Source organism: Caloenas nicobarica, chromosome 5, assembly GCF_036013445.1.
Source record: "Caloenas nicobarica isolate bCalNic1 chromosome 5, bCalNic1.hap1, whole genome shotgun sequence".
Classification (NCBI taxonomy): domain Eukaryota; kingdom Metazoa; phylum Chordata; class Aves; order Columbiformes; family Columbidae; genus Caloenas; species Caloenas nicobarica.
Window position 1 is genome coordinate 32,524,498 of NC_088249.1, and position 21,403 is coordinate 32,545,900.

At 36.2% G+C, this 21,403-nt stretch overlaps 1 protein-coding gene across 5 annotated transcripts in view; it reads left to right on the top strand.

The window, feature by feature from the left end:
* CDIN1 (CDAN1 interacting nuclease 1) overlaps positions 1–21,403 on the top strand; it is a 135,192-nt gene that overhangs the window by 79,332 nt on the left and 34,457 nt on the right. The gene's annotated exons all lie outside the window — the stretch shown is intronic.

Consider the following 21,403-nt stretch of genomic DNA (forward strand, 5'->3'; position numbering starts at 1 on the left):
TTCTTCTCATGTAATCAAAAATTGCATTTGCTAGTAATGTTTTTGGTTTTTTGGCGTGCCGAAAAGTTTAGTAAAGTACTTGTTCTGCACTATTGAGTTATACCACTTCTGGTAAACTAGGAGCAACTTAACTTGCATGTGATAATCAGTGGTTTACAAACAACATTGGCTGCTGTCTTTTTAGAGTAGTTTTGCTCCATTGTTTAGCCTCATGCTTTCCTGAGGAAGTTTTAGGGGTTTTTTTCTCACCCTGGTGCACACACATAAATTGATTGACCAATTGGTTTGTCATAGCCGAGCACCAAGTGAATCTGCATGCAAATTGTGTAGCAAGATGTTTTACAGATAAACGAGTCTCTCCAAAGTGCTTTTTCAGCAAATGCTAAAACTCTTATCAGTTTTGTAGTTTTGCTTGCCTGAGTACATTACAAACATGTTCATAATGAAAATATGGCTTGAATATTTAGGGTCTTGCTATATCCTCTAGTAAATTGTTTGGATTGTTAATTCATAGCAGTGTTCACTTTGTCACTGACTGATCATAGAAATGGAAAATCATCCCTCTTCTCGGAGCTGGTATTTTTTTCTTTTAAGAAAAATAAGGGTTTGTTTTCTGCTTGCACACATACCTTGAGCTGGGGCACAAATGAATAGCACAGCCTCTGTATCATACACCAGGCAATGACTATGTGGGAAGGGTAGCTGAGTTACTGCTGAAAATGTACAAAAGTGTGGCATGGTTCTGCATGGAGGTGCTTCATGATTTTCTTCGTTGCTGGGCTTCCTGAGGCTTTAGGACACAGAATTACCCAAACTACAAGAGTATCGCAGAGCACATGCACAATTAGCTTTGGCAACCTCTCTGTGTATGGTGGGCACGTTTTTGAGAAAGAAGTGCCTCATATCATGCTGCCATCAAACTGCTTTCTGTTTTCAACTTGTTGTGTCCCTTTCTTCCCACTCATCCCCTCTGGTGTGGTCGGGCTCTTAGATGTGGTAGTGCTTCAGCAGAATATACTCCACAATCTGATATTCTCCAATCTGCAGCTGATGGGCTTCTGCACAATCATTAGGTTTGATCACTTCTGTTGGACTTGTAAGTCCAGTAGAAGCTCAAGTCAAATGTTGAGTCTGCCTGCTTTCCCTTTCTACTAGTGATTTGTTTTCTGCTCACTAAAGTGTTACGTAGTTGGGTTTTTATGACTATGTTGCCATGTGTCGTACCAGAGATTACTCATTTTCAGTTGTGACTTTTATAAACTTTGGTAAGCACGCTAAGCTCTCACTGAGTAAAAATTACTGCCATACAGTATGTTCATATTTGGCACAGTAATTTTTACTTTTTAATGTGCAATGAAGTTATTTTTTAAATTTTTTTTTTCCTTTTGTTAAAAATCATGTTTCCTAGATTGGAAGATCTTACTGATGATGATCCTTTATCAAAAACAGTAGACATTTTGTATCACTACTTCAAAATGCAACATTCAAGAGAGAAATGCGCATTACCAGAGAACTGAAAGCTTAATCTGACTTCTTGTAGGGCAGACTCCAGATCCTTATGTGTTTGCTCAGGAGTTAGCACATCTAGGCTCAATACAAGCTGAGGGTTTCATGACACCAAGAATAAGACCAAGACAGAATAATGGTCTTTGTTTATAGTTATGTGTTATGATTCTTAGTACCAATGATTCTCATACATTTGCCTCTGGACAATGAACAGTGTAAGCTGTAATGGCAATAAATTTAGCTTTGAATCTCCATTCCATCACTGATCTCTTTTGTACTCCCAAGCAAACTACTTGTTGCTTCTGTATTTAAAATTCACGGCCTTTAAAAGCCTGATATTGCATCAACATATTGCAAAGTCAAACTTAAAACTGGTAAAGTGTTTTCTTAAAACTCAGGGTAAAAGACGCTACAGTTACAGATGAATGAATACGCTCCATTATGAAAAATCTCTACTCTTGTATCAAAAGTGTAAACTTAAGCATAGATCTTCTCGTAACTTTAATTTTCTTATCACCATTTATAGTGTGTCAAGGAAGAGAAAAAGAATCCAGGAGTATTGTCTGTGCTTTGGCATAAAATGTTATGAAAACAACATAAAGTTCCAGATGTTTTTTGGCTTGTATTAGGGAGATAACGGATAGTGTTCTAGGAAAAATACAAATCCTGTCAAACTACCACTCAAATCATGCTTCTCTGCAAAACGTCTGGGGGAGCAAGTTCAGAGAGAACAGTCTGTTTTCTCACTGTTACGGAAAAGACTTTCTCAGTTGTGAGAGCACACCATACTGTCTTCTGTGTCCTGTGCTTTTCTGGCCCTTCTCTGTAAAATCATCACATGGAGCTCTGAAAACTACTGCCCTTGCTTGTAGATTTATTTGTTTAATTGATTAATTGCCACAAGACCAATAGGATGTAATAGCACTGAGACCCTTGCCCTCCTCAGCCTCTGCCCTCTCCCTGGCTTGAACAGACCATAAAACCAGGCCGATTCTATGGAACTGTTGTGGTGAGAGATCTCAGGGGAATATCTGCATCCTAATCTAGATCTTATCTCAGAACATGTATTTATGAGTGTATTTACATATGTCTGAGTAACATAAATGTGACTGAAGTTTAAAATTTAAACATAATACTGTAATGTTATTTTAGTCCTTTGTGTGCATATCAGTAAAATAACAGTTTAAAATTGTGCCTTGCTGTTGATATAAATATTTCTTACATCTCTACTATAATACTCTCTCCCTGGTTTTACCATGATACACACCAGTGAATGTGTCTGAACTGGAGCTAGTAGAAAAATGAACTTTTTAAACAATGGAATGTGTTAAGATTCTTTGGTTAATTGCAGGTAGGATGAAAAAAGCTGTTGACATCATGGGATATTTTTTTACCTGTGGAGAAATACACTGTGCTGCACGAGTCTTTTCTATGACATGAGGGAATTTGTGTAGAACATTCCTTTCAGTAGCTCACACTGTATGTTTTAGAGTATTAATTACCTAGTCAGATTTTATTAGAGCCCATTGAGTTTTGCATAATTAAAATTGTAGCAACAGCTAAATGGTATGAGATGTGGAATGCAGAATCTTTGCTTTTGCCAACTGTTCTTCTCAGGGTTTTCAAAGAGGGAGCAGAAAAGTGGGAGAAACTTTCAAGTCGAGTCCGACACTTAAAAAAATAAATTTGATATAGATGTGCATTTACCTTTGTACAAAATATAAAAGTTAAGCATGAGAGATTTTTCTGCTATGTTGTTTTTGACAGCAGCAACAATATTATGTGTAGTGTTGCTGGAATAGTTATTAATTTCAAAATGCAAAGCTACAGAATTACAGAAATGGATTACTGTTGACTGGTGTCTGTACACTTGCAAGTTAAAGGTTTCAGTATAGTGTGAGAAAAGTTGTTTATCGTGTAAATGCTATCAAATGCATATAACAAAAAAAAATCATTGCATTTTATATTGAAATATTCATGTGTTCATCATGGGTGTATACAGTAAAAATCATCTTTTACGTAGAACTATCTATCTAGCAGAGGTCTAGTTCTATTTAAAGTCAATGGAAAAATTTGTCCTGTCTTCAGTGCAAGTAAGAATAAAGCTGCCGTCAGTACTAGTTTCGACCTGTGCAATAATTTGGTCCTTTAGATTAAGTAATTAGATAGAGCAGGTGTGTCAAACTCATTTTCACCGGGGGCCACTTCAGCCTCGCGCTTGCCTTCAAAGGGCTGAATGTAATTTTAGGACTGTGTAAATGTAACTATAGTTACGTTCGGGCAAGCGCGAGGCTGAAGTGGCCCCCGGTGAAAATGAGTTTGACACCCCTGAGATAGAGCATAAGATCCATGATTGTACTGAGACTGACAGTAACTTGCAGCAAATCCATTTAAGGGCCACACAGATTGGAGCATCTCTCATATAAGGAGAGACTAAGAGAGCTCCAGCTGTTTAGCCTGGAGAACAGCAAGATCAGGAGATACATAAATACCTGATGGAGGGGGAATGAAAAATATGGAGCCAAGCTCTTCTCAGTGATGCCCAGTGATGGGGCAAGAGGTAGCAGACACAAACTAAAATACAGGAAAATCTACTGAAAGGTAAGAAAAAGACATTTTTATTGTGAGAGCTGTCAAACACTAGAGCAGGCTGCCTGGAGAGATTGTGAAGTTTCCATCCTTGGAGATATTCAAAACCTGATGGGACAAAGCCATGAGCAACCGTCTCTTGTTCACCCTGCTTGGAGCAGGACCAGACAATCTCTAGAGGTCCCTTTTGACTTCAACTATTCAGTGTCTCTGTGTGATTTTATTTATCATTATTTTTATCTGTATTACTTTTTTTATTAAGAAAGTCACAGAGGAAGCAAAGTCAAAAAAAAGTGGAGAAAGGGAAATCTGAAGAGCTTTAGTCCAGTAGGCTGTGCTGCTATTACATTTGTTGTCAGATTTCCTAGATTAGAAAATCTTTTCATCAGTTTTCAGGGTAAGGGAGAAAATTAGGCTGAAGAAAATGAAGAATAAAAATTATCTATTTGTTAATGTTCTACTGAAAACTAATTATAAGAGCTAAGCATCTATATAATTTCAGAAAATAAATTAGTTGCTTAAACAGTAAGAAAATTATGAAGGAATAATTGAACGGATGTAGTAAGTGGGAGGTTTTTTAAATCCTGTTGGTCTGGAGTTTGGAGATCAGTTTGCAGAAGAGTACACATATGTAGACTCACAAAGCTAGCAGTAACTGTCAACAGATCCTAATATGTTAAAGGTTGTAATCTTTTGAAAGAAGTTGGTTGGCTTTCCTGTTGGCCCTCCTATCAACTTTAACCTCCAACCTCCTCCAGCATGTATCACTACAAATAAAACTGCTGAGGTTTGACAAGAGGATATAAAGTCACTAGGCCATCGCACACAGATCTCTACATGATTTTCGTTAACCTTAAGCTTAAATGAACACTGCTTTAAGTCAGGGTTTTTAATAAGAAGTCATAAACACTCACCCATATCACTTTAGTTTTAATAATTACTGTTTTAACAGGCACGAGAAGAGATATACATAGTAAATTATGTTTGACAACTGGAATTTGGTGGTTTTGTTATTGGTTGTCTTTGACCATTACATAAATTGCTGTTCTTCATTTTAATGTGTACTTTTCCATGCAAGCTGCCTATGATACTGATATGAACATGGCATTTGTGTACAGGGTTATAAATGAATTTTTAGCTCTTGATCAAGGCAAACCAGATGACAAAAATAACTTATGTGTTTGTATTTACTAACATCAGAATAATAATCTTTAATCTCTAGTCACCTACCATGATTTTGGCTTTTCTTTCTCTATAATTTTTATGTGACTGTGCAATACACTTTAACAGTCTAGGAACTATGCGGGCCATACTTACTAAAAGTTTTTCTTTGTTATTCCACTCATGAAAGGTGCCCTATAGTGTTTCCATTTTGCTGGGGAGCGGCCATCTGCAGTATTAACTCTTGCAGAGTCCCTATTCTTACGAACAACTTATCTCTGAACATAGGCTGTACCTTACTGAATCTGTATTACCGTCCTAAAATTATATGACTTTCCAGTTCAAAACCATACCAATTTAAAATCGGATTTTCTGCTTTGCAGCCTGCTATTTCCATGACAAATTTTGTTGTGATTTTGTTGTGGTGTATAATAATTGTCTCCAGGCTTTTTGTTGTTCTGAGATTGTCACCTTTTACACTCACCTGTGTGTTTTCCCCGAGTGAGTGCTTCAGGGGCTGTGTAAACAACCTCTGCTCTCTGAAGTCTTTCCTTTCCATGCCCAAGTTCTATTCCTTGTATGAGCCATTCATATGTTCCTCTCCCAACAGACCATATTTTTTGTCAAAGTCCACTTTCAATGATTAGAAAAGTACTACTCTTTATCTGATGACACACATAGATCTTCCGAAGCCATATGAGGAGCGGCTAAAGTCACTGGGTTTGTTCAGCCTGGAGGAGACTGAGGGGAGGCCTCATGGCGGCTCCAGCTTCCTCACAAGGGGAGGAGGAGGGGCAGGCACTGAGCTCTTCTCTCTGGCGACCAATGGCAGAATGCGAGGGAATGGCAAGAAGATGCGCCAGAGGAGGTTTAGGTTGGACATTAGGAAAAGGTTCTTCACCCAGAGGGTGGTGGAGCACTGGAACGGGCTCCCTAGGGAGGTGTCACGGCCCCAAGCCTGACAGTGTTCAAGAAGAGACTGGACAAGGCCCTCAGACACACGGTGTGAACCGTGGGGTTGTCATATGCAGGGACAGGAGTTGGACTCCATGATCCTTGGGGGTCCCTTCCAACTCAGGACGTTCTATGAGTCTATATTTTTAGGCTTTCTTCACAAGCATAACTATCAGATACTGGGTAGCAGATTTGGCTTTTTTATTTTCCTAAATAGTTTGCAGCACACTGGTCAGGTCTCAGTAGGCCAAGCATCTTACCTTTCTTCTGGTTCCATTTTGCTAAAACATTTTAGTTGGTTTTCATTTATCCTTAATTTATTAAATATAAGCTTGTTACATAAATGCATTACAGTTGTACATGCAATATCTTATTGTCTGTAGTCTGGGTCCGTGTTTTTCATCTGTGCTTGGACTATGTCTAAGCAGTCCATAGAAAGTAAAGGAAAATAAGCCTTTTGTATGCAAATTTGTATTCATTATGTATATTGCAAAACTGCTAGGCATTTACAAATTGTAAGAGACAAATACTGATATACATGCTTATCCTGGAGGAGTGCGTGGCAGACTTTGCTTAGATTTCTGCTGCTACATGTATTCTGGGAAACAGTGGATGTTGCTGTTTGTCAAACCATACAGTATGTAAAGTTTGGAAGTTAGGTATTCCTGGAAGCTTTTAAAAAGCTAAATGTAGTTAGGTTTTTTCTTTCTCCCAGCAGCACCTTAGACTGCATGATTTAGTATACTATCAAAAGGAGAATAATTCAGCCAAAAATATGTTCTGAGAGAATTTGGTGACACTGTGCCTTTCACCCTCTGAACATCTGTATATCCCTGATTTTGAGTATAAAGAGAATACTAATCTTCAGGTGATATTACCTCTGTTCTCCTCTGCAAGTGAGAATATTCAGCATGATGTCAATCTGTGTTCCTTTAGCATTTCCTTTAGTGTTTAACACCATCTTCAAAAAGTGAGCAGGAAGCCAACTGGAAAGGTACAGGTGACTTCTACCTGAGGAGACAAGTAAAATTAATTGACAAATTAGTTAAAATATTAATAAACTAGAGCAAAAATTGCTGACTTCTTTTTTTCCTATTTGAGACCACTTGCATTACGTTCAGAAGAATGTAATAAGATGTGCCAGCAAACCCAGGGTATAAAAAACCAGCTTTGAGGTATTCAAGGTTTAGCTGGTGCTGGCAGAGATTGCTGATACTTTTTATGTAAACAATATCAGCTACCACGTTGTTTATCAAAGCACATAGGAAAATGGTTTCTGCTTCTAAAAGTTACAGGATGGTCACAGCAGACAGGGGCACCAGCATCTGTCATGGCACTACGAGGGGATTACCCGCTGTATTAAGCTGTTACACTTTCTCACTGGAAACTGCTGTCTGGACACTTTCAGTGTAAGAATGTTTTTGTGGTGGAAAAATTGCTGTAGTCTCAACATACTCAGTTAAGGCTTCAGTGTCATCATCAAGTAACAGTGGATGTAGAAGTGACAGAACTGAAATATGAGTATAAAGTTATTAATTGAGGGGTGATTAAGATAGCATGTGATATCCATAGGAGATGTTCAGAGAGCTTTGTAGTGGGTACAATAGCAATGATTAGAAGAAGGAATGCTGATCCCTTCATGCATGAAATAGTTTATCCCACTATGGAGCCCAGGAAACTAATAAAGCTTCTGTGGACCAAAGCCATAGAGGCTTATTTTGGCCAGATTAAGACATTTGCTAGAAATGCTTGCCTTGTTTTTTTTCTTTCTCTTTTGCAAAAGGAAATGGGGAAATGAGCAGTTACATCAGAAAAGGCAAATAGTAAAAAGAATTATTTTAGAGTTACTCTTATCACAGTAGATCAATGATTATCCTTGTATTTTAGAAAAAAAACCAAGTTTTAACTGTGTTCAAAAATTTGAAAATAGTTAAATTGAGTTTTTTCCTTTTTTACAGTGAATTTTAGTGACTCAAAAATGCCTGTGATTCAGGAAATGTGAGCATAAGTTAACCTGATACTGATTAGAAACCTGGAAACAGATCAGCAGAACATAAAGCAGCTATCGCACGTATGTCATGATAACGTCTATAAATGTTTCTACATGAACTACACAAATGAGGATTACAAAGATTCTTACTTTTCAAAATGTTTATACTATTTCAATATACTGTTTTCTAGAAAGGCTGTTCTATATTTCTCTATCAAAGGAATCTTTAAGACAAGCACATGCTATAAATATACCTTGGGATAGCAGACAATATATAAACACTTCTCAAATTTCTTTTATGTATACTATGTGTTTTTCCTTTCAGACCATAGTTACCAAAAATTCACTGTGTAAATCACATTATATGTTGTTTGTATCAGAATGAAAAAATATAATACACTATATAATTTAAAATGTCAGCATCATGAGTTGCTGATATTTTCCACTGCATGTGAATACCAAGTTGAATGTTCAAACAGTTTTTGATAAGGAGATAGCATTTGTTTTAACCTATCAATAGATAATTCCTCAGTATAGATGCCATGTAATTGCTTTATCCCAGAAGAATGTGAAAGCTGCTGACAAACTGAAAACTTGAAAGAAAACTTTAGTGGGAGCTAAAGGTCACGGTTTCTTTTCCATGTCCTAAAATTAGTAAAGAAGAGGAACCCTTCAGTTTTAATAAATAAGTTTGAGAAGAAACTGGAATAGGAATCAACTTTACTGCTTTCCCTCCTTTATACTACAATTCTAAAGAGATCTCTATCTGCTGAAATTAAATATGGTGCAGGATTCATTATCTAAGTTTTCACAGGATTTAACCGAACTTCATCCCAACTAATCAGTCATTTTGTGAGAGAAGCTGATATCTCATCTGCCATTTTCATGGAAAAAAAAATGCAGGCAGCAATCCTGCTGCCTTTTGCAGGTGTACTCGTCTTTTTACCTAGGGCAAACTTGTACCATACCAAGATTAAATATCAGGCTTTCAACGTAAATGTTTTCAAGTATTTTTTACAAGAAGAATTAAGGAGTGGTGCAAATATGTGATCCATCTGTAGCAATTAATAACTGTATTCAGTTGTATGTTAAAAAACATGCAAGCATTGTTTTGGCTTAAATTACTTTATGCAAAAGATTCTCACATATTAGGATCTATTTACCAAAAAAATATTTAAATTTTCGTTGTCGTCTGGATTCAAAAGTAGAAAGCCTCTTGCAGCCTGTGAGCAAAGGCATAAAAGCACAGAAATGGGAAAAAAAATTGTCCTCACACATTCGTAGTTTTCATCTCTCACACCTTTTTTTTTTTTCTTTCCTATAGTTAATGACATAAGGAGTAGTTTAACTGAGCTTTTAATGCTTTTCTTGAGGTAAAGAAATTCCACATTCAAATATTATCCTAAGTCCTAGGTAATCCAGTTCTTAAAGAGTAGGTCTGCAGAGAAAGAAATAGAAAACATTATGGAGAAGAAAGCCTTTATAACATGACTAAAAAAAATCTGTTCTTACTGTTGTTTAACAATGACTTTTGAAATACAGCACTTCTAATTTAGTTTTACATGATACATAATTAAACTACAGAACTCACTGTGATTGTGTTATTGCCTCTTGAAGTTTATGAAAAACATGAGTATTTAAACATCATTTTATACCAATTTATGATAACAAAAAAGATTGTTTGCTCTTACACAAGACGAGATATAAATACTTACAAGATATAAAAGGCTTGTCAAAGAAATCTCTAATTGCCTTGAATTAAAAAGGTATTGAAAAGATATCTAAGAGGTTGTATTTTGCGTTGTTTTGTTTTTATTGTTGTTTTTGAAGCAGAATGGTTACTATCCAGAATGGAAGACAAAACTTTGAACAGTTAATTTGGTATTTTATATCATTGTTCTTCTTCAGTTTGATGATATTTTTATTATGTGAATCTGCTTTTTAAAAACATATTATGTCTTTCCTCTAAACAATATGAATTAAGAGTAAATCTCAACTTTGCTTTTATTTTTCATGTCTGGAGATTTTCTGTTAGCATACAAAGTGGCTTTGGGTTGAACTATTTCCCTGCACCATTACACGTTATCTTAGTTAGTGTTTACTGCATGTATTGAAACTACACCTAGAAATCCTAATAAAATGTGCTAGAAATTGACGTAGAACAGAACAAGAGATACTTGGTCCTACAGAGTTTAATGTTCAAGTATAATGACAAGAGTCAACAGATGTTTACAGTGCAGTGCAAAGAGTCAATAAGATAATATTGGTCAGCATAGTATTCACTGATCTGAGTATGTCAGCAGCCTGCTAAATTTTTCATGTGTTTTGACAGGTGAGAGATTTAGAGGAAAATAACAGATTGCTTTTGTTAATGCTTTTTGCGAATTATTTCTAACCTTGAGAGGCAATTGGGGATAAAGAATAAAGGTGGTTTGCCAATTCAGTGTGGGATTTGACAGTTTGCTAGTGAAAGGAAAGAGATGATGGAACTGTGAAAGGCATGTGGGTCTTCCTCTGTAACGGGTCTTCCACTTTCCAGGCACAAAGAAAGAAATTACAAACTTAAATGGTCACACTTTTTTTTTGCAAAATTGTTTTGGATGGAGATAAGCGGAGCAGACTGCACTGATCAAGTTCATAGAAAGGTATTTTGCTGAAATATAGAGAAGAAATGAGCATTTTTAAGGAAATCTCATCTGTGTTGGTGAACTGAGAAAGTAGGAAATAAAGATGCCCTGAAGAAAGCCAGATTTGAACATGCCAGATATGAGGAGCTACAGAGGGCTATAGGTGTTTTTAATAAATGAGATGATCATGTTGACTGTAATGATTATGAAAGAAGGGTGAGAAGAATAAAGAGTAAAAAGCTCCATTTAGCTACATTGCTAATTTTCTAGTTTTGAAATACATAGACTAAGTTGTCAGAGTACAGGCATCATCATTAGTTTGAACTTTTGTGAGACATACCTGGGGGAGTGTAGACCTCATTTGTCATCCCATTTGTTATTGACTTGTGCCTCATGAAAGGAGGAGGACCCAAGTGTGACTTTGAGAGATCCGTTATAATTCTAGGTCCATATGTCCTTGTCGTACCTTTACTAGCAATGAAGTTTCCACCAGTTTTCGTTTCTGAATGCACGCAACATACTCATGACGAGTTAGCTCTTGGAAGATCCGGGACCCACATCCTAGATGGGATGCTTCGTCAAGAGAGACACCTCTTGAGGCACTCTTGTGATGATCTCAAGTTCATACTGCAAGGTTCTACCCATAAATGCAAGACAAATCTGCTTTTAAGACAACCTGTTGCAATGCCCTGGATCAGTAAGGTGGATGTACTCACTGAGTTTGGGCTTAAATTAGAGTTTCTAAATAAGATTCTCCTACATAAGATTCAGAGAGGCTAAGCTCAAAGGCCTTGGGAGCTCCCGTGGAAAGCTGTAGAAGAGTTCTGGAAAATCTTCTACAAGACATACAAGTCTAAAACAAACTCCCCCAATCTCAAATACCTAGAAGGGGGACACCCACTTTCTGACTGAAGCCTTTCAGAAGCAGTGGGCCCACATTCGTGCCTGTGAAATCCAGACTAAAGCAGTGTGTCAGGTCCAGTGGAGGTATGCATATGCTTCTGCTTCCATTGATACCGGCTTTTTTAATTGAACTCATAGAAATCCGGTGGTTCAGATGTATGGAAAACCCAGTCAGGTAACAGTTAAACAAAAATACTTGAACTGCGTACCTTTGTTAATGAGATAGTTTAATGTTTTAGTTTGTTAATTCAGAGCAACTCTTCTGTAGCACATCCAAACTATGGCTGAGATACCATCCTGAACTGCAACCTGTTGGTTAATAAATTTATGAGCCTGGAGGTTATGCTGGGCATAGAAGATGCAAGAATAGCAAAAGGAATGTTCTACCAAAACCATACTGACTATAGCCAGAACTGGAAGATAATCATCTTCTCCCTGTGAGAGGTCTGGTCTGTAGGTAACAGGTCTTTGTGTTTACCATTCTACGTTTTAAGTATTGGGTTTGTTCTTTTCCCTGTTCCCACAATGGTACTATTAGGAGATTGTATTATTTACTTTGATAGGGAAACACTGATGCTGCCGTTTGAGAAAGTTCTAGGGATTTTGTTTATATTCAAGTGGTTTTGATCTAAATCACGGTACTGTTTAACTCTTAGGCCTGAAGATAGAGTGAGGCTCTGCAATATTTCAGAGAACAGCTAAGAAAACTATCACTTCGAGATTATATGAGATAAATCTGATTTCAGAAACTCACAGAACCTTAAATAAATAAATAAATAGAAGACAGTGAAGGCCGTACAAGCAGCTTTATGTTACATTACTGCTATTACTCCTATTGCTTGATCCCTTTGGTTTTCTGCAATCAAAACAAAGACTACCCAAACCTTAGGACTCATGGACTTTATGAAAGTGCATTTCTGCTTATGGAAACAATTCTTCTGATGCACAGTGCACTCAATTTTGATGCTTTAAAGATCAATAGTATATGATGATACAGGACAATGCAAATTCCATTGACCCCATCAAATTCTGTAAGAGAATGTATCAGACATAGTCCCAGAGAGTTAGTAACAGGTTTTCATTGTTACCTCTGCAAAAGATGCACAATGCCTTTTTTTTGTCCTTACTAGTACACCCAGGTTTATATGTTTTCTTGGTTCTTTTGGGGCTTCGGTAGAATTTTTTACCTTATCATGACACAAACATCTTGATATTCTCAATTCTATGGGTTTAATATTGCTACTTTTACCAATAAGTTCTATTAACTTGTTTCTCAAGTCAAGAAGCTACTCAAAGTGTTTTTAAAAATTGAAACTACATATTGGCTCTGTTGTATAGACTGGTCACTGTCATTTTCCTCCTGAAGTTTGAAGAACCATCTGCAGCTTTTAAGTAGGTATATATTCTTAATGTACTTTGGAGCTTCAATTCTTAAATTTAGTTTTCTAATTCTATACAATGGGGAAGAAATTATCACTTTTTAAGAGGGAAAAAATGCTTTCTGATTTTATGACAAGCTTCAGCTTGGCCTATATTCTGAAAAGTTCATGCTGTTAATATAATGGAAGAGCAAAATAACCTTCAAAAATCCATACAGGTCAGCATTCTTACATACAAACTTAGAACATATGAAATTACATTGTGCAAGTAATGAAAATGAAATCAGGACAAAATTGGAGAAAGAAGAGAAGAAGGAGAAAAAGGAAAGTATTGAGTTAGCGAATATATGCATTCCTATTTCTATTGTCAACATGATCATAAACCAATTGTATTACAAAACTTGGAGTATGTGTGTGTTGTGACAACATAGTCAGTCTCTTCAAATTCAATTTCTTGTCCTCCTGTAATTGGTATATGCTGCAGTCTTGCTATTCTATCTGTATTAATCTCCACACAAGAAGAAAAACTCTGAGGTTTTTTACAGCAGTTACCTTTCTCTTCATGTTTTGAGGTGATGCTTTCTAAAGTCCAAGTTTAAGGCTTGTTAACTTAAAGTTTAAGAACAATACTACTGTTAGTATTTCATTTGAATATGAAAGGCTCAAGAAATACAGTTCTCATGTGAAAAACACACTTTTTTTTTCTCCACTTTCAAATTAAATAACAGAACAAAGGCACACATAACTTTTACTTGCCATGCAGCCTGTGCAGAGTGTCTGGGGCAGAATTATAAATAGTATGGAAAATTACAATTTTTATATTGCTGTCTAGATTAAATCATTGTTTTGGTAGAGACAGTGGGTAGTTAGCCACTAACTGCATTGGGCTGTGATTTCACCTTCTTGTGACAGTGGCTCCCCCTTTGTGACAGCTTGTTTGCCAGGCTTGCCTTCAGAAGTACATAATGTTGCTCTTTAGAGTTAGCTAGGAGTCTTGTAATTGAAAAGTTCACAAAAAACCTTTAAAAACAAAATTCTAAAAATATCAGAGGTGCTAATAATCTATGTGCATACTCTGGGATTGGCTGTTGCTAATGGTCCGAGCTTTATATTACAAATTAAATTCAACCTGATAATCCTGTGTTGCGTAAGCAAATTCTAAATTTTGTTTCAAAAGTTTTAAAATAACTGTGTCACTGGAGATACACGGTGTTGTAAAACAACTGACAAAATATGGCTTCCTAATTGCAGATTTTCGTGACATCAAAACTGAAGGAACCATCAAAACTGAAGGAAAGTTATTTCAGTCACTTGTGCGAACTATGAACACTCAATCATGAAGTGCCTAGGAATTGCTTTGTTTTGTTTGTCCTCTGCAAAAGACTGGATGTTTAATGCAAAGAATTGCATCATCAAATTTTAAAGTTGAAACTTGTTAGTTTCATGGGTCGTATATGTAACTTAAAGGTTACTATGGTAACATTAGCCCATGCATTTTTCAGCTACTTTAAGTAATAGTTATGTAATGAACAGTCTTGACTAATCATCAAAGTACTGTATGCAAGGTAGGTAAATTAATGTTATGACAAGTTTTCGACCCAATTCAGCATGCAGTGATTGGTTTAAGTTCCTAACTGAAACTGTTTGCCCATGATTTTTGTATTTAAGACATTTATACACATATAGTGGAATTTCTGAATGTAGCTATCAGAAGTGCTAATAGGTATGATGTTATTAATTGTGTTTTTGAAACCTGCTGATATGGAGATACAGTCTCCCTGTTGTCATCATCTTTATTATATTGCCTAGTGGATGCAGCTCTTGTTGATGTGTGTGCGTGTAGAGATTTTTAAAGTGTAGATGAGATGGATGTTTAATTACGAAGATGAAGACACTTATGGAATAGGAAATTGTAAAAAACTATGTGCTCTATTTTTGTCTCTTCCAGGGCGCAACTGTTGCAGGTTTGGGTGGAAGAGGGGGCTTTGCTTCTTAAGGCATATGAATACTCCATATGCAATTTTCAACCTGAAAGGCTAAACTGATTTTCTGTTTTAAAATCTGAAGTTAAAGGAGATATAACTTCAAAGTGAATCAGAGCTATGTTTATCCCTCTTATATGTCAGAGTTTAAGTGCAATGTTTTATGTATACAGTCATCATGACAGTTAAAAAGGCTATAAAGAAAAGCAATTATATAATTGCTTTAAAGAATTAAGTACCACGGATAAAGGCTTTTAGAAACTGCAGAGCAGTTTTAATAATTATATCACCTGAAGTCAAGCTGCAAAATTATGTCCTAATTATTTGCAATGAGTAATTATCTATAAAGTTATAAGCTTTGCAAGATTTTATGACAGACTTGGGGAATTCTTTGATTTTTTTTTTCTCCACACATACTAAAACAACACCCCATCATTTTCTATTTTAGCAGTTTCCACAACTTAAACATTAAATTCTTATTGTTGCTTTCTCTTGTATTAGTAGTGTGTGTTTTGCAATTCTAATCTTCACGTTCTTCTTTCTTTATCACCGAAGTAGGCCTTTTGAAGCCAGGGAATTTTTCATAGCAATATTGACAGTGTTCGCATTTGCATGATGACAGCCAAGGAATGGAGCAGTAATTTTTGAAATTGCAGAAGTATTTAGAACACTGATAAAAGCTGAAATATATTTTTGATGGATTGAAGTTAAGCATACATGATTTTTCCTGCTGTCAGAAGGCTCTGAATTTAGTGAATATTTGCCTGCTGTGAGAATGCAAGATTAACATCACAACCATCACCCGGGCACCCAAACCCTGCAATTTAATAGCTTTTTAGGTTCTTTCCTTTTTCTAAACAGCAATTAATCTCATTTTAGTACAATTTTCTCGTTTCTGAAGTCGCTCATTGAATCGCTGTTTTGTTCATATTTGGCTTCAGCTCCTCTGCATAGTCATTAAAGTCCCAATTAATGTCACCTTTAGCTGAAGAGTACTCATTTTTATTGAGAAAATGACAGTTGCTGCCATGAGTAGTGCAGTGTAATATACATTAATTGCCCTGTAACACTGGTAATTACGAGTTTTTCAAGCCTCTCAGTAAACTGTCATGCCTAGACAAGACTGTGCTAAAATAGATTACTCATTAGGGAGACCTGTCCTGTTTTCTGGTGGTTTCTTAGTGTAGGTTTAAAAAAAAATCTTGAGTATGAACAAATAGTTGCCAAAAGCAATTTCCTACAACAACATGTCTGTGTTCAGTTTTCCAGCCATCACTTAAGCCTGCGGTCAGCAAACAGACAGGGTGCTGTGGACTCTAGAGATGTCAAGATTTCAATGTTTATTTAGGTGGATCACAAGGATAAGCTTAGCAATTCGTAATTCAGTGCTTAATATGGATGTTATTAAAGCTGCCTTTTTCAGTGTTGTGTTTATAACAGGTCTACCTGACATTTTAGAAGAGCAGTCAACATTATCAATATTTTATGCCCCAAACGACTTTAACACAGTACTACAGACTGTCTAGTGAGTTGGAATTACTAAATCCATTCTCAAATAATTCTTACATAGGAACAGCAGGGATTATGTTGCAGATTATGTGGAATAATTATCAGATCTTTCAGGAGCTGTTTGGCATTGTAAGGTGTATTTTGTCAGAAAATTAGAAAAAATATGTGGAGAGAATTCAGTTAATACTGTGACCCCCTCTGAAAATCAGGCTTCATATTGTATCTTGTTAAAAGACTTACCTGCTGATCGACTTGACATGTGGTGGGAAGCAAGTGTTCTTAATTTCAGAAGGAATGTATTTCACTGCTTTCTCTTTCTGTCTCTCTCATATTCTATGTTTGTTTTTAAGGACAAAGTAGCCTCCTTTAAAGCTCGTTGTGGCACTGGACTGACAAAAGAAAACCTTTGTTTTATCTTTGTTATAACACCTGCTTTAGGCAATCTGCTCTTTCACGCTCTTTCTAAATGAATTTTGTCACAGCCTTTCATATTCTCTTGCAGAGATGAGCTAATGAAAGTAGATAGTACAATTTGTGCTGACCAGGTAGCAACTGCCAGCTTGCAGCTGAGGATAGTTTAAAGAAATAAATAAAATATAGCATTATATCACTGATTTATCCATTACATGACATTAATAGTGAGAAACCTTGGTGTGTTTATCTGTTTGTATTGGTGTGCGTTTATCGAATTGTTTATGACAAGACTAATTGGGGTAATTGTAGACACTGAAATTACCTGTCAGCTATATGTAACCACACTCCCTTTCTTTCTGACAAATGATGACAACTGAGGGACCCCGTAGCATTACTCATGATGGCTTTTCGAGTGGTAATAAGGACAATAGGGGCCCTGGCTAATTTGACATGGACAGCCTTCACAACAAGAAGCCAGCTAAATGACTTGTCAGTAGGGGAAAGAAGTCAGAAAAGTAATGGAGTCCCCCATGGCGCTCTGACAGGGAGATGAGGCAATTTCAGCGGAAAGTGAAAAGGCTTCAGTTTGTCAAGTATTTAGAACAATCAGAGAACAGCTAGAGGCTGGAACCTGACAATAAATTTGTGAACCATGGTAGCAGTTTCATATAGGTCAGTTATTTCATAATGGCTGTGAAGCTTTCAGAGGTTTCTGCTTTCGTAGCGTACTTCACATCAGCCAACTGGTGCTTTGTCACCTTAAATTTGTGCTTCACTTTACACAGTAGGAATAATGGTTAAGGTTACACAGGAACGGCAGTGTAAGACAGCATGATTTGCAGATACCAGTCTGTTGAAAAATAAACAAAAATTTAGATAGTAATAGTGTGATTGCATCCTTTACAAGCTAGCAGTGTTAACATGTTCTTTATGATTTTGGCCTGCACCCTTTTTATGGATAAGTGAAGTACTTTATTTCTCGTGGACAAAACTAATAAAACATAAGCCCCTGTTCCTGTCTTTTCACCCTACTGTACATAGTTAAAATTTCCTAAGGTTCATTTCCTGCTGCTTGCTCTTGAAATGTATTCCAGTTCTATGGTTTTGACATCTATCGAGACACTGTAACTGATGATAACAAAAGGACAATCTATGAATTTTTGGGTGCTCCGCAGAAAATTATGTTAAGGATTTAAAAACAAAATAAAAAAAACTTTCCAGAATTAAATAGCAGCTCTGTGTCCCACTGATAGTAGGTCTTTCTATCTGTGGCTTCAGGAATCTGTTAGGTTTTTGGGGGGCTTGCATTTTTTGTTTTGTTTGCTTGTTTTCTTTGTTTGTTTAAATATCAGCGGTTCTTACCTATTTATTTTCACTGAGATTAAAAAAATATGATTAAAGCATCATTTCAGTACTGCACTGTGTCTTCTGAATTCCTGACACAGGCTCCTGAATTCCTTAAAAGTGCTTATGGATTGAGCACAGGTTTAGTGAGAAGTATCAACTTGTCCTTTTTGGCAGTGATTTTTTTGTTGGAAAATAGGATTGAGTATATTTATTTTAATGTTTTACGTATGGTCTGTTTCCTTCATTTTACCAAATGTCTTGTTTCTTGCAGATTTTAAAGCTAGTGCAGCAACTGTTTGTTTGAGCACTGTGTGGAATCTAGCTTTTTTAATAAGTGCTTCAAGATGTCTCATTGCATGATCAACACATTTCTTGACCTGGTCTTACTAAATTTAGTTACATAAACATTTTCTCCTTCTCACTCATTTAAATGTATAGCATAGAGTTTTCTCTCTTGCTTAAAGGTCATAGAATAGAAACTTTCTGTGCCATATTTAAAAAGTAAGGCTGCTTTGTTGACATGAAACCTGCTCCCCCACCCCCATCCATCACCTTTTCCTCATTTTTTTTTTAGAGTTACACTCTTGCTCTTTCAGTCTCATCACTCAGATTTGAAGGAATCTTAATTTAGGCCAGCCAGGAACTTGACCCTTGATTCCCTATACCTGAACATTTCAAAACTGTATTGCATTTCTTGAGTTGCAGTGATATTGTCAAGAAAATATCTTAGTAAATTGAAGGAGCTTGTGATTCTCCAAGATGAGCCATTGAGTCCAAGATTATTAATGTAGTTCTCCTGTCCACACACATACAAAACACCACACCTAGGAGGTGATCATTTAAACATGGCATGTCTGCACCTTAATCTCCTTTATTCTGGTTGCCTGTCCTGCACATGTTCATCTAAGTTTGCCAGATATTCTACCTAGTTATTTTCTAAGATGTTTCTCCAGCAGAACTAAAGAAATTATCAACATATGCTAAAGTAGCACCAGGTCTCTTCTCTGAAAAATGCAAAATCTTCCCTTTTTTGTATGAAATAGAGCTTTTGATGTGTTTGCATTCAAGTGCCTCTCAGAGCACTACAAGACCAGGATTGTTTGAACAATGAGACCTAGAATTGCTTCAACATGCTGTCTTTTGGCCATACCCTTCCTTCCCTCCCAGGGGAATCACAAGGGTGTGAATGGGGCAGGACCTGCCTCATCGGGTTCTTTGGTGCAGCTGTCGCTGGCTTCAGTGTCATTCATGCAAATAATTGTTTCATTGCTCGTAACTGCCTTCAGTACTTCCACTGACTTTGTTAGTTCATCTCCTCTCAGCTTTTCAAGAGATCTTTTTAGGGTGAGGGTTGTTTTTTAGCACCTCCTCTTCCTCTCTTCCTAGCTTCCATATGCCCTAATGTGCTTTGGTGCTTAAGTTTTGTTATCCACATCTTGATCAAAACGAGAAGCCAATACAGTCTATTTTCACTCTCTGCTGTCTGCAGTCCAGCTGTATGACTCCTGCTAAAGTCAAACAGTGGCATCCAAACGGTTGAAATTCCAGCTACATTTGTTTCTTTATTGACGTATTTAAATTAAGCAAAATTTTGATTAATTACTAAATACAAAGTTATTTGAAATTCTTTTATAGCAAAATATGGACAAATTCAAACCTGGCAAAGGAAAGGCAGGCATGGCCCACAATCTTTTTAATGCATGCTATGTGAATCCTGGATGTTGTGTTATAGCGCTGGAAGCTGTATTTTTCCAGTGGATAAAAGATCATTTGCTATTATATCCTTTTCCATTTTGTGACCTATTGCTTGAGAAACAAGAACTTCAAGTAATTAACACCTTAAAGAACGATGAAGAAGATAATCAAAATTCATTGTTCCATGTTTAGGAAAATGTCTTTCTTTAAAAGAAAGATGCCTTTAAAGTATCTTTAAAAGTATCTTAAATGAGTAGTATTTCAGTGGTACCGTGAGTTTGTCAGACTGTTTCACAAGGTAGTGGCCGTATCTTGATCTTCTAATGATGCTGGTTGAAAATTGTTCCTCATAACACCTTTTATATCTTTTCTTCAATAAGAGATTTTGTTACTAAGTTTGATTTAGGAGGTACTTTCAGTGCTTTTATCACATTTAGTTACTTGTCTTGGAGGAAGAGGATTTCTTCATTTTTTTTTTTTTTCAAGGCAAATGCCTATTTTATTTATTGCAGAAGAGATTAGAGCTTTGGAAGACTGATAGAAGTTATACCTTGTGGTATGAAGCATCTGTTTCAGAAAGAATGAGGACAATTTAGTTCTGATTGAGGAAATAAAATATTTTTTTATGCAGTGGATTACTTTTACTAAACATTTATAAAACTAGCAGGCTTAAAAAATTCATGACTAAACATTCCTTACAGAAGTCGTATCTAGACTAAAATAGATAATATTTGTAGCAACTTGAATTCAATAATTTTACTCTTCCATAAAAGTAAAAAGGTAAATGCTGAGTAAATTCTGAAAGGCATCAAATGGATATATCAAAGTTTTGCATCTAATCTGACTGAAATAATGGAGGCTATTTTCCATTACTAGAGCTTTGAATACTTCCCTAGTTTCTGTATTGCTATGTGCTTATGACTTTTCATAAATATTGTCATTATATAATGATGCATAGGTCTACTGTTAGACTATTTTAAAAATGTGACATGAGATCAGTGCAGAAAATATTTAAATGGAGCTTTACATTTTCTTTTCATTTAAAGATACACAGGAGTAGTACAAATCTGTTTTTTGAAAACCCATCTCAGTCTGACTAAAGTATAACCAATCTAGTCTGTGACGATCTCAGTTCCTGCACTGAGTATCCCTGGAATGGAAACGCAGAACAGAATCATTTATACCAAAACTCCAAACGGGTCTTTGCATATCAATTATGTTTCTATCACAGCAGATACTGCTGCATGGCTTTACGTGATATGTATGTCATAATTCTAGGTTTGCTTAAATATTGAGTCTTCTGCAGATATAAAATCCTTTCCACCTATACTCTGTCCATTACTCTGA